Source organism: Ostrea edulis, chromosome 8 (genome assembly GCF_947568905.1).
Source record: "Ostrea edulis chromosome 8, xbOstEdul1.1, whole genome shotgun sequence".
NCBI classification, from domain to species: Eukaryota; Metazoa; Mollusca; class Bivalvia; order Ostreida; family Ostreidae; genus Ostrea; species Ostrea edulis.
In genome coordinates, this window is record NC_079171.1 from 47,985,187 (window position 1) to 47,997,588 (window position 12,402).

At 34.9% G+C, this 12,402-nt stretch overlaps 1 long non-coding RNA gene across 1 annotated transcript; it reads left to right on the top strand.

Moving 5' to 3' along the window:
* Positions 1 to 2,218: 2,218 nt before the first annotated feature.
* LOC125660741 (uncharacterized) lies at positions 2,219 to 5,730 on the top strand. Its single transcript, XR_007364458.2, has 2 exons — positions 2,219 to 2,665; positions 4,264 to 5,730. It is a non-coding gene; the product is annotated as an uncharacterized LOC125660741 (long non-coding RNA).
* The last annotated feature ends 6,672 nt before the right edge of the window (positions 5,731 to 12,402 follow it).

Sequence of the window (12,402 nt, forward strand, 5' to 3'; positions counted from 1 at the left end):
TAAGGTGATAGCTTTTACATTAATATAGATAGAGACATGGAATCACTTGCATTAAGAGCGATGACCTTTTACCTTCAAAATGAGGTCAAGGTCAAAGGTCAAGGTCATCGTGAAAATTATTAATTAAATTTTCTTGGTCATTTTGAGTTTAGTACATCATCTTAAATATTCTTAAATATCTTTTTTTAAATCATTGTAGGTGGAAAGCCCTCTAATTGTTCGCGAACAATTAGGATCACTAGTTAGGGTCTTCCGTCTTCAGTGGAAGACCCTTCTATTATTCTATTGTTGATTTTTCACTTTTCTTATTATTATTAGGGTCTTCCGTCTTCAGCGGAAGACCCTTCTATTATTCTATTGTTGATTTTTCACTTTTCTTATTATTATTATTATTATTCTTTTTTTTTCTCCTTACCGATTTTTGTGCAGAAGATTTCTCGGAGATGGCTGGATTGATTTGCTTCAAATTTTCAGGATTGATGCGTTGCCATTTGAAGTTTGTACCGCCGTTTCAATTTTTGAAAAATCACTTCCGGTTGGAAATTATCCCCCTTTTATCGATTTTCAGATGACCATTTTGTCCAGACAAAAACTCAAAAACGATAAAAGCTAGAGTGCTGAAATTTTCAGTGATGTTAGACGACATGTTGTAGTTGTGCACCTGGGTTTTCAAAATTTCCGGAAGCGCCTAGTATGGAAGCTCGGTAGGGGTCGAAAATGGAGTTTTAAAAAGTGTCTCATTTTTCTCCACGTTTTAAATCATAACTATTTACTCGTAAATATTTTGCTTAGACATATATAACAAAAGTTGTACAGTTTATTGAGATCTTTCGTGTCATATCAAGAAATGGGCCCATAGGCCTCATGGCTCGCCTGAACCATTGAATTTCTGTTACAATGATTAACTTTTTTCTCACGAAACTTTTGATAAGACATGTAGAATAAAAGTTGTTCAGGTTTGCAAGATCTATCTAATGATATCAAAAACTAGGCCTCAGGGCGTCATGGCTCGCCTGAACAGTCGAATTTGTATCACAATTAATAACATTAATAACTTTTTTCTCGAGAAACTTTTGACAAGACATGTAGAACAAAAGTTGTTCAGTTTCGCAAGGGTTAACTAACGATGTTAATAAATAGGCCTGCGGGTCTCATGGCTCACCTGAACAGTTGGGTTATTGTTGCAATCTATAACATTTTTGTCAACAAACTTTTAATAAGACATCTTGAACAAAAGTTGTTCAGTTTTGCAAGATCTTTCGAACAACATCATGAAAAAGGCCAACGGGCCTCATGGCTCGCCTGAACAATTTGATAAGTGTCACAATTACTAACTTTTTTCTCGAGAATCTTTTGATAAGACATGTAGAACAAAAGTTGTTCAGTTTTGCAAGATCTTTCAAACGATATCAAGAAAAAGGCCCACGGGCCTTATGACTCGCCTTAACATTGATAAATGTCGCATAACGTTATACTCGTAAATATTTTGTTTAGACATATATAACAAAAGTTGTACAGTTTATTGAGATCTTTCGTGCCGTATCAAAAAATGGGCCCATGGACCTATGGCTTGCCTGAACCATTGAATTTCTGTTACAATGATTAACTTTTTCCTCACGAAACTTTGATAAAACATGTAGAATAAAAGTTGTTCAGTTTTGCAAGATCTATCTAATGATATAAAAAAATAGGCCTGCGGGCGTCATGACTCGCCTGAACAGTCGAATTTGTATCACAATTAATAACATTAATAACTTTTTTCTCGAGAAACTTTTGATAAAACATGTAGAACAAAAATTGTTCAGATTCGCAAGCGTTAACTAACGATGTTAAGAATAAGGCCTGCGGGTCTCATGGCTCACCTGAACAGTTGGGTTATTGTTGCAATCTACAACATTTTTGTCAAGAAACTTTTAATGAGACATCTAGAGCAAAAGTTGTTTTGCAAGATGTTTCAAACAACATCATGAAAAAGGCGAACGGGCCTCATGGCTCGCCTGAACAGTTTGATTAGTGTCACAATCAATATCTTTTTTCTGGAGAAACTTTTGATAAAACATGTAGACCAAACCAAAAGTTGTTCAGGTTTGCAAGATCTTTCAAACGATATCAAGAAAAAGGCCCACGGGCCTTATGACTCGCTTTAACAGTCTGATAAATGTCGCAATCAATAACTTTTTTCTCAAGAAAATTTCCATAGGACATGTAGAACAAAGGACTAAGACCATGTTTATCAAAATTCGGCCTAACGTCCAAAGTGAATAATTTTTTGTTAGAAATATTCTCTAACATGTTCTTTTCCTATAATGTACTGGTTTTTATATGTAGAGTTCGTGAAAGAACACTATTTTTAGGTTTACATTACTAGTATAAATCCTATAATTTGCTCTACTTTGTAAGATTGCGTCATACAACGTCGCTATATATTATTAGAAGTGGTAACGTATTGTAAAACATAATTATGCAATGAGCTGTTTAATATATAATAAAATCTTGAAAAAGAAATTTTCTTTCAAAATACGCAATAAGGTTATTTTACTTATAGCCCGAATGGCACACCATATTTTTCAATCCTGCCTTCATTCGGCCATTTTCACACGCCGCGCCGTTAGCCTGTTTGTGCTGTTCGTGGAAGTTGCAGAGGATGTACTCATCGCATTTCAACGTAAGTTTTAGAAATATGAATATACTTCACCTCTACTCGTTAAACTGTATAACCAAATAGGTGTACCAATTGCTCTTAAAAATAATAAACAAGTCGCATGGAACGAATAGTATGGTGCACCTGTGGTGTGTTGACAAACACATAATATTCACGCATTGGGCTGTTGGAAATCCCACAACAAATCTGTTAACTGTTGTCAACATATATTTATTGTTTATCTATTATAATTATATATTGTTAAGATTTAAAATTGTATGTATATCAGCTGATCAGAAAAATCAGCTGTTTCACGATCATGCCATTTTCAATTCCAAGTGCATGACCTTCTCGGGTCTATTTGAATTTTCTTACATGATGTTTGACTCACTTCACACTTTGAACTTTCCATGTATCATTGTATGGTCTAAAAAGTATTTGTATAGGTTAAAGAGACATATAATTGTATATAGATGTATATTTCCATAATGGTATATATGTCTCTGGGGTAACATGTAGGCCTGTGGGGGGTTATAGGTTGAATAATTTTCGAATGAGTATTCTACTATGTTTAAACTTAACTTAGTGATTATTTAGTAATCAAATAAAAGTTATATGATGAATCGATACATTTTTTCAATTTACTGTAAACAAAAACTGTTTCTGTGGTTTGGAATCTGTCTGGTATTAGTGCATAATAAATAACTTCATATTAGTCAATAAATATATTCTTGTTGTAGTGATGACATTTGCAAAATCTGTGAGAATAGAAAAAATTGTGTTAGGGTCAACAGAAATTTTTAATTAGGGTAGTCGGGAAAGTGGAAACCAATTAACATATATATATTTTTTGGCCTTACGCAGAAACATGGATTAGAAAAGTCGGAATGATTTTTACATTCAATAATTTTTAAATACTTAAAAGCACCATTAAGCCAGGAAAATCATAAGAACAGTTTGGTTTTATAATTTAAATATGCCTTATTTCAAGATAAATTGTAAACATGTCAAACTTAATTTCAACAATTACACTTACAACTTACATGCCTGCATTGGGATTAGATATAGAATCACTCAGAGAATGTTGAATTTCATGGGTACTACCATGATTTAAGCATATATTTTTTTGTTAGCTTATCTCCTTTATATTATTGAATATTAAATTTTTCCATACATCTACCACAAGAAAGAGCATGAAAGATAAAAATATTTTGTGAATTTGCTGATAATTGTGAAGTAAGATACATGTAATATATCAACATTAGCTACAACAAAAATTATTAGATGGGGAATCAAATTCAAATGAAATGTTTGTGTATATAATTATTTATGCAGAAATGTACATGTAACTAAACTGTCCTCTATTGTTTAGTTGGAGACATGTCAATCTCCCACCGAATACATAAATGTAATTTTTCTGAATTCTGTATCAATGAAAATACATGAGGGCATGAAAGTACAACTTTTATATGAATATTATAATACAGGGGTTCGTGTTTGCCCAACTATCTATTTTGTATTGCTTGTAGGAGTTATGAGATTGATCACTGTTTGTTATCTTCACCTTTCATTTATGATATAGTTTTGATAATGATATAATACTGGAGTAATTTGAATTTCAGGATGATATAATATGTACAGCAAAAATTGATGGCAAGGGTGACATGAATCAGATTGACAAGAATCCATATTCCTACTCATCAATGATAGTGGCATCAGTGACACATGCGGATAAGTGTTGGACATCACTGAAGGAATAGCTTCCTTGTTGTGCCTGCCAATAGCAAGGTACCAGATTATACAGCAGTTATGTGGAAACAGATTCCCACAATAGGGGGACCAGATTGACACCTACATTGTACAGTATCAGGCAGTTATATCAGAACTGGAAAAACTGGATCCAAACAAGACTATATTGCTTGGAAGAAACATGTCGACTCTAAAGTTTAACCCTTATTAACCCATGGCACTTCTATGTCATTTGAAATATACCTGTGGAGGTTTTTAAAGTGGGTTTTTTTTTTGGGGGGGGGGTTATTATTTGGAAGAATTCATATTTGATGATTCAAATGAAAATCTGCAGGTTGAATTATGAATGTCATAATGTACTTTTTGAATGATGAAAAGTGTAGAGTCAAAAGTTATCAAATTGTCAAAAACACTGGTCAGGTCTGAATTCATCATCTTGGACACCTTGCAGTTGGAATTATGATCTCTATGAAGAAATGCTGAAAATCTTGCAAAAGAGGAAATGACAATTTGGGTCCAAGGCACTTGCATATATGCATGAGAAGGTGCTCTATCCAGGCTTGAGGTCAATTACATAGCAATGTAACGCCTTACATTACCTAGAAAATTTCACATTACCATTACTCCTATTTTGAAATATAATGTATTACATTACTTGAGAGTGAATTTACATTACACATTTACATAACATACTGTCAGGTATTAAAGAAATGGCAGAAAAATTATTTCTGTATTATGATTTTTAATTATACATTAACATAAGAACACAAAATATTCAGCAATGTTAGGAAACATATCTATTAAGTTATTCATTGCATTTGATTGTCATCAATGTTTCAAATGCTTCAGTCAATCACTAATAAAATGAATTATTCTAAATCTTCGAAATATCATCAAATATTTGAAGTAGTGTAAATGTAATGAAAAATAATGTACAGTACAGTATGCATTACATTACCATTACTTGTAATGCAAAAATGGTCCATTACACCCCCATTACATTGAAACTGGTTGTCATTTAATTACCATTACCCCAGGCCTGGTTCTGTCGAGAGGTATTGAAATTCTCTGTAGAGACTTTGTCTCAGGAAGTGGCCGAGATTGATTGTGACAATTTTGTTGGATGTGAATTTACTGACACACATGTCTACACTTGCTACACAATATAGCATGTGGTGGTTTCAACAAGAAAGTTCTTACTCTGCAGGAAATGACGAATAGCTAATGGATTCACATTTTTTCTTACTTTTCTTCTGTACATTAGATGCATTGGAAAAACTTTCCTTTCCATTATCTTTTGCTGGTTCATTCTTTGAAATAAAATCAAGTCCGAAAATAAAGTATTTTGGTTTGGTTTTTTTCAATGAATTTTAAAAATGTAATCTGTAATCCTTGCATATTTCCTTGGTGTTCTGTGATTGTTATTTTTATTTGTATTCAGGTATAATTTCATCTTCAGTGTCTTGAAAGAAATTAATTTTTCAATAACGCCAAGAAAAATGTAGTTAACAGTATGAATTAAAAAAAAAATAAAATATTGACACGGGTAGGAATTGAACCCGGATCTCCCGATTGAAGGACGGGCTCTCTACCACTAAGCCACGACATCTATGACGTCACACCCTTAAAAATCGTTTATATGTTTACTTGCCCTAGTTAACGTTATACTTTCGATATATCGGCAATAGTTTTAGTTATATCAATGCATGTTCTATAAATTCTTTTCATTTTGATCTTAGTAATTCTGTTGGTGTCGTCTAAATAAAAACGTTCTATAGCATTGAAGGTCCGATTTGTCGGACAGCAGATTCGTTTGTTTACGCATCAAAATTCTATAGCTTTTGATAAAAACACCACATAGGGGTGTATTCTGCATGGAAATGATGTAGACTCCACATAAGTATGTTGTTTTAATTTTTCAAAGCAACATAATTAATAAAATACCCACAACTCTCACAAAAATAAATAATTCCGGATTGCTCTCGATTTAATTCAAAGTTGATATTCATCAACAGCACACCTTTCGATCCAAAAAATCGTTCGTGCAAAATTTATTTGTATTGATAGATTTTGATAGACTACAGTCAGTTTCTGGATCGAAGGTCGTGTTTTATAGGAATTATATGACTAAATTTGAAAAAAGTGGAGATTTCTGCAGAAAACCAGACCGATACCGGTTTTGTCTTGTATAGAATTCCACAAGCTGACGTTTTGGCGGGGAAATCTTGGCACGTCGCGATGGTATAAAGATTATATTATCAAATGATAACAATTTTATTTCAATTAATTCTGCTTTATTTTTTAACACACCACAGGGCCGATATAGCTAAACATGGTCTTAGTCCTTTGTTCAGTTTTGCGAGATATATCTAGAATGATATCAAAAAATAGGCCTCCGGGCCGCATGACTCGCCTGATCAGTCGAATCTGTATCGCAGTAAATAACATTATTAACTTTTTTCTCCAAAAAATGCTGATCCTTTTAATTATTTGCCGAGAGGGAGAGAGAGTCTTTAATTTATAACATTTAAATTATCAATATTTGTAAAACATTACCGAAGCTAAATTGTACGTGTAGACAATATATTTGTATCATTATTTATGAACGAAAATGTCAGTCAAATTCTTATCTAATCACATCTAAATTTGGACGGAAGACCCACTCGTTGCTCGCAACGAGATCGAATCTAATTCTTATTCTTTTCTTCTTATTTTTCCTCTTCTTTAGTGAGAAATTTGTCCGACCGATTTTGTGAAAGTGCTTCGACAGATCCACTTCAAACTTTGTGAGTTGATAGGGGGTCACTAGGAGGGGTGCATTCAACTTTTCAAAATGGCCGTCGTTTCAAGATGGCGGCCAAAAAACGTCAAAAACTCAAGGATATCAGATTTCAACCAAATTCGATTTCTAGGGTAATATGGTTGCCCCGAGTCCATTTCCACCATCAAATTTTTTTTTGAGCCGCCATTTTCAAAATGGCCGCCATATACCGAAATATTTGAAAGTGTTAAAATCTCTACAATATTTGGGTTCTGGGGAAAATGGAGGGTCCACAATTCATTTCTAGCATCAGTATTTCCTTCCAATCAATTTTCAAATTTTCAAAATGGCCGCCATTGAAGAAAATGGCGGCCAATAATCAAGTCCGTCGGATTTCAACCAAATTCAGTTTTTAGGGTTTTTTGACAATCCTGAGTGCATATCTGACATCAAAAAGCATTTCTGACATGGGGGTGGGGGGGGTGGGTGGGGGGGGGGGTGTTCGGAGACATTTGTGTTGGCATCCCAACACAGTTATAGCTCGTTCTTATTATTCCTCTTCTTTAGTGAGAAATTTGTCCGACCGATTTTGTGAAAGTGCTTTGACACATCCACTTCAAACTTTGTGAGCTGATAGGGGGTCACTAGGAGGGGTGCATTCAACTTTTCAAATTTTCAAAATGGCAGCCGTTTCAAGATGGCGGCCAAAAAACGTCAAAAACTCAAGGTTGTCGGATTTCAACCAAATTCTATTTCTAGGGTAATTTAGTGACCCCGAGTCCATTTCCACCATCAAAAATTTTTTTTGAGCCGTCATTTTCAAAATGGCCGTCATATACCGAAATATTTCAAAGTGTTAAAATCTTTACAAAATTTGGTTCCTGGGGTAAATTGAGGGTCCACAATTCATTTCTAGCATCAGTATTTCCTTCCAATCAATTTTCAAATGTTTCAAAATGGCCGCCATTGAAGAAAATGGCGGCCAAAAATCAAGTCCGTCGGATTTCAACCAAATTCAGTTTCTAAAGTTTTTTGAGAATCCTGAGTGCATATCTGACATCAAAAAGCATTTCTGACATGGGGAGGTGTTCGGAGACATTTGTGTTGGCATCCCAACACACTTATAGCTCGTTATTATTATTATTATGTCTCCGAACACAAAGTGTCGGAGACATATTGTTTTTGCTCCGTTTCTTATTATGTCTCCGAACACAAAGTGTCGGAGACATATTGTTTTTGCTCCGTTTCTTATTATGTCTCCGAACACAAAGTGTCGGAGACATATTGTTTTTGCTCCGTTTCTTATTATTAAGGTCTTCCGTCTCCTGCGGAAGACCTTACTATTATTGTTCGCGTTCTTCTTCTTCATTATTACTATTATTTTCCTTGGTAGTACACGCGTTTTTCTCAGCCATTTCTCGATCGATTTTCACGAAATTTTCAGGAAAGATGTCTTTTGGTGACGAGACTTTGCTTGCAAAATTTCGTGCTTGACGTCACTTCCGGTCAGGAGTTATCTCTCTTTTAGTGACTTTTTGAAGGGCCTTGTTGTCCACGCATCTCCTCCTTTAGTTTTGAAGCTAGAGTCTTGAAATTTCTACACAAGATAGAGTAAACATTTTAGAAGATTTGTGGGGGATTCGATTTTACCGGAGGCGATTTGCCTAAACGCTCGCCTGGACCTGAAAAAATGGATGCCAAAATTTTTCGCCGATTTCGGCGATTTTTGACCTTTCATCTCCAATATCTTTTTTCTTGCAAATATTTTGTTAAGACATGTAGAACAAAAGTTGTGCACATTTACGAGATCTTTTCGAAAATATCAAGATTTAGGGGCTAGCCCCTTCAATTAGAGATCTAGAAGGGCTCAAAGTCTAGATCAAATATCTCAAAAATCGTTAATATTTTGGTATAAGTCAAAGAACAAAAAATGTTCATCTCAACAATCCAAATCTATTCATAGAAAAATTTAGGTCATATGTTACGTAATAAGGGATTTTAAGGGCCAAAACCATAAATTTTTTACCCCTTGTATCTCGAAAACGACAAATATTTTGAAAAGCAATAAAGAACAAAAGTTGTTCAGAATGATGATCTGAACAATATGCATATTTCGTTTTTACCCTATGTGGCCCCGTTAGGGAGCTACAGTTTGGCCCCTAAAAATTACTTCTAGAAATAGCTCGAGAACAGTAAAGAATTTCTAAATACTTGTTGAACAAAAAATGTTTGAAATGTCATGACCTTTCTTACGATATCAAGCAAAAGGGGCTGACCCTTTAAATTAGGGGCCCAGAAGGGTCCAAAGGTTTATGAGAATATCTCAGAAACTATTAATATTTTGTAATAAGGCATTGAAGCGGAAATGTTCATCTCAACGAGCTTGTTCTTATCAAATCAAAAAGTAGGTCATATGTTACGTAATAAGGGATTTTAAGGGCCAAAATCATAAATAATTGACGCCTCATATCTTGAAAACGACAAATATTTTGAAAAACATTATTGAACAAAAGTTGTTCAGAATGATAATCTAAACAATATGTACATTTCGTTTTTTCCCTATGTGGCCCCGTTAGGGAGCTACAGTTTGGCCCCTAAATATTTCTTGTAGAGATAACTCGAGAACGGTAAAGAATTTCTAAATACTTGTTGAGCAAAAAATGTTTAAAATGACAAGGCCTTTCTTACGATATCAAGCCAAACGGGCTGGCCCTTTAAATTAGGGGTTCAGAAGGGTCCAAATGTTTTTGAGAATATCTCAGAAACTATTAATATTTTATAATAAGTTGTAGAAGCGGAAATGTTCATCTCAACGAGCTTGATCTTATCAAATCAAAAAGTAGGTCATATGTTACGTAATTAGAGATTTTAAGGGCCAAAATCGTAAATATTTGACGCCTCATATCTTTAAAACGACATATTTTTTGAAAAGCATTATTGAACAAAAGTTGTTCAATGTGTCATAACCTATCGATCAATATCAAAAAATGGGTCTGTGGGCCTCATGGCTCGCCTGTAGAGTCGATTTTTGTCGATATCAGTCGATTTCAAAAACTTGTAACTGGTAAATATTTTGTAAGGACATATTGAACAAAAGTTGTTCAGTTTATCGAGATCTATCGATTGATATCAAGAAATAGGCCTATGGTCCTAATGGCTCGCCTGTAGAGTCGATTTTTTGTCGATATCGGTCGATCTCAATAACTTTTTACAGGTAAATATTTTGTAAAGACATATAGAACTAAAGTTGTTGAGTCTATAGAGGGCTAACAAATGACATCAAGAAATAGGCCCGCGGGCCTTATGGCTCGCCTGGAGAGTCGAATTTCAAACGAATTTCACCGCAACTTTGCTTCAGAAGCTTATGATATGAAAAATTGATTATATCTAAAGTGTCTTAAAGTCGGAAACTAAATTGGGACTCATTTGTTTTTGTTTTTTTTTTAACTCCGAGTGCATCAACAAATCGGACGGAAGACCTACTCGTTGCTCGCAACGAGATCGTGTCTAGTTCTTATTATTATTCTTTTCTTCTTATTTTTCCTCTTCTTTAGTGAGAAATTTGTCCGACCGATTATATGAAAGTACTTCGACTGATCAACTTCAAACTTTGTGAGCTGATAGGGGGTCATAAGGAGGGGCGCAATCAACTTTTGAAATTTTCAAAATCGCCACCGTTTCAAAATGGCCGCCAAAAACGTCAAAAAATCAAAGTTGTCGGATTTCAACCAAATTTTATTTTTAGGGTAATATTGTGACCCCGAGTCCATTTCCACCATCAAAATTTTTTTTTGAGCCGCCATTTTCAAAATGGCCGCCATATACTGAAATATTTGAAAGTGTTAAAATCTTTACAACATTTGGGTTATGGGGTCACTTGAGGGTCCACAGTTCTTTTCTAACATCAGTATTTCCTTCCTATCTATTTTTGAATGTTTCAAAATGGCCGCCATTGAAGAAAATGGCGGCCAAAAATCAAGTCCGTCGGATTTCAACTTCATTTACTTCCTAGGGTTTATGGAGGATTCTGAGTGCATATCTGGGATCAAAAACCATTTCTGACATGGGGAGGTGTTCGGAGACATTTGTGTTGGCATCCCAACACACTTATAGCTCGTTATTCTTATTTTCTTCTTCTTCTTCTTCTTCTTATTATTCCTCTTCTTTCCTGAGAAATTTGTCCGCTCGATTGTATGAAAGTGCTTCGACAGATCCACTTCAAACTTTGTGAACTGATAGGGGGTCATGAGGAGGGGTGCAATCAACTTTTCAAATTTTCAAAATGGCTGCCGTTTCAAAATGGCGGCCAAAAAACGTCAGAAAATCAAGGTTGTCGGATTTCAACCAAATTCGATTTCTCGGGTAATATGGTCACCTCGAGTCCATTTCCACCATCCAAATTTTTTTTGAGCCGCCATTTTCAAAATGGCTGCCATATACCGAAATATTTGAAAGTGTTAAAATCTCTACAATATTTGGGTTCTGGGGTAAATGGAGGTTCCACAATTCATTTCTAGCATCAGTATTTCCTTCCAATCAATTTTCAAATGTTTCAAAATGGCCGCCATTGAAGAAAATGGCGGCTAAAAATCAAGTCCGTCGGATTTCAACCAACTTCAGTTTTTAGGGTTTTTGAGAATCCTGAGTGCATATCTGGCATCAAAAAGCATTTCTGACATGGGGAGGTGTTCGGAGACATTTGTGTTGGCATCCCAACACAGTTATAGCTCGTTATTATTATTTTTCCCCCTTTTTTTGTCGGCACGATTTCTCAGAGATGGCTGGATGGATTTTCTTGAAATTTTCAGGGATGATAGAGACTGAAAATACCCCCAGGTGTTTTTTTCATTTTTTCAAAATTCACTTCCGGTCGTTAGATTTGTCCAATTTCCGTTTTTTTAGAAGATATTTTGTCCATCGTTTTTCTCAGAAACGGTAAAATATAGAGTCACCAAATTTTCAGAGTTGATAGATCTCACTTTGTAGGCGTACAGTTGGGGGTTCAAAATGTCGGCCGTCACTTCCGGTCGTCACCGGAAGTGATAAGAAGAATCGAAAAATTAAAGTTGTAGTTGTTGAATCGAAACCTATACCACTTTATGAGGTATCTTTTGGAGTATTGAAAACCGTTGACCCCACTGGAAGTGGAAACGTCAACTTCCGATAATTAAGGAAAAACATTTCAAATTCTCCCTTTTCAATGCCTTAAACATCGTCGCAAACCACGGTTTTGAGTCCACTCAAGCTCCCT